The sequence below is a fragment of the Palaemon carinicauda genome, chromosome 1 (assembly GCF_036898095.1).
Source record: "Palaemon carinicauda isolate YSFRI2023 chromosome 1, ASM3689809v2, whole genome shotgun sequence".
Lineage (NCBI taxonomy): Eukaryota > Metazoa > Arthropoda > Malacostraca > Decapoda > Palaemonidae > Palaemon > Palaemon carinicauda.
This window is the reverse complement of record NC_090725.1, coordinates 49,657,588-49,660,087: the sequence shown is the minus strand read 5'-3', so window position 1 is coordinate 49,660,087 and position 2,500 is coordinate 49,657,588. Positions and strand designations below refer to the sequence as shown.

The 2,500-nt window shown below is 37.3% G+C and overlaps 1 pseudogene; it reads left to right on the top strand.

The window, feature by feature from the left end:
* Positions 1 to 2,500, top strand: part of LOC137648165 (uncharacterized) — a 244,492-nt pseudogene that overhangs the window by 226,617 nt on the left and 15,375 nt on the right.

The following is a 2,500-nucleotide window of genomic DNA, read 5'->3' as shown; positions in this document are numbered from 1 at the left end:
GGAAATTTTAATCTAACTTAGCTATTTTTTTTTTTTTTATATTTCATATTTTTTACATTTTTTTTCTTTTGATTTTTTATTTTCATCACTTTCAGTGACGAGTTACGGTATGTTATCGCAGTCACCATCTCTACCTCCTCCCCGACCGTCTCTCTTACTGCGTAGCAATTCCTGTTTTAGTTAATAAAGGAATTCAGATTAGCTGTTATTACTTTCTTAGTTACATTTAATTGTTTTTCAACTCGTTGACGCTGTTAAAAATCATATGTACTCTAAACACATTTTTGTTTAATCTCTCTCTCTCTCTCTCTCTCGGAAAAAAATTAATAGACGTATCTAACACAATAACAGCGAAGAGAGAGAGAGAGAGAGAGAGAGAGAGAGAGAGAGAGAGAGAGAGAGAGAGATTTTATTTAAAGAACATGTTAATGCTATGTTTAGAGAGAAACAGAAAAAGAGAGAAGTCTTATTTAAAAGAGCTTGTTAATGCTATCATGGTTTTCTTTGCTTCACTTTTTTCTTTCTTTCTGTTCATCACGCTGGCCCTTCTCACAAATGATTGTTGCCAACAATCTCTTTGTCCTTTATCCCTATCAACAAAAGGCGTTCTATCTCTTCTAGGGTATTGCTAAGATGTCTTGTAATAATGGTGATCCCCTTCGATGGTTATTTGCTTTAATGGCTGCCTTCAGCTTGATGACCCTCTAGATAATAGGCCTATTCCGGCCATATTGTTTAGCCATACAGTATCACTCACATGCACACTGCTCTCGTGTTTTTCTATAATTTCTTGCTTCAATTCTAATGAAAGAATTGCCTTCTTCCTGTACTGAAACTTAGCTTCTTAGGCACCATGATTATAGGTAAAATCAAAAAGGATATGTGAGAAAAGGAAGAAAATAAGCACTGTTAATAACAGACCAAACAGAGGACAACCACACGATACACACAAGAATTGAGAACTGAGCACTCGACGCTCAATGGCGTAATGTTTACTTCGTGTGTCGAAATAAAATTCGGGTGTAGAGTCAAAAATTTGCTCGAATTTTACTTCGGATGTTGGAAAATTCGGATGTAGATACGTTCGTGTGTAGAGGTTCCACTGTATATATATATATATATATATATATATTGTGTGTGTGTAATTATATATGTATATGTATATATGTATATATATATATATATATAAATATATATATATATATATATATATATATATATATATATATATATATATATATATATATATATATATATATGTATATATGTATGCGTATATATATATATATATATATATATATATTATGTATATATACAGTATATATATATATATATATATATATATATATATATATATATATATATATATATATATATATATATATACCCAGGCACTTCCCCCAATTTTGGGGGGTAGCCGACACCAACAATGAAACAAAACAAAAAAGGGGACCTCTACTCTCTACGTTCCTTCAGCCTAACCAGGGACTCAACCGAGTTCAGCTGGTACTGCTAGGGTGCCACAGCCCAACCTCCCACATTTCCACCACAGATGAAGCTTCATAATGCTGAATCCCCTACTGCTGCTACCTCCCCGATCATCTAAGGCACCGGAGGAAGCAGCAGGGCCTACTGGAACTGCGTCACAATCGCTCTCCATTCATTCCTATTTCTAGCACGCTCTCTTGCCTCTCTCACATCTATCCTCCTATCACCCAGAGCTTTCTTCACACCATCCATCCACCCAAACCTTGGCCTTCCTCTTGTACTTCTCCCATCAACTCTTGCATTCATCACCTTCTTTAGCAGACAGCCATTTTCCATTCTCTCAACATGGCCAAACCACCTCAACACATTCATATCCACTCTAGCCGCTAACTCATTTCTTACACCCGTTCTCACCCTCACCACTTCGTTCCTAACCCTATCTACTCAAGATACACCAGCCATACTCCTTAGACACTTCATCTCAAACACATTCAATTTCTGTCTCTCCATCACTTTCATTCCCCACAACTCCGATCCATACATCACAGTTGGTACAATCACTTTCTCATATAGAACTCTCTTTACATTCATGCCCAACCCTCTATTTTTTACTACTCCCTTAACTGCCCCCAACACTTTGCAACCTTCATTCACTCTCTGACGTACATCTGCTTCCACTCCACCATTTGCTGCAACAACAGACCCCAAGTACTTAAACTGATCCACCTCCTCAAGTAACTCTCCATTCAACATGACATTCAACCTTGCACCACCTTCCCTTCTTGTACATCTCATAACCTTACTCTTACCCACATTAACTCTCAACTTCCTTATCTCACACACCCTTCCAAATTCTGTCACTAGTCTGTCAAGCTTCTCTTCTGTGTCTGCTACCAGTACAGTATCATCCGCAAACAACAACTGATTTACCTCCCATTCATGGTCATTCTCGCCTACCAGTTTTAATCCTCGTCCAAGCACTCGAGCATTCACCTCTCTCACCACTCCATCA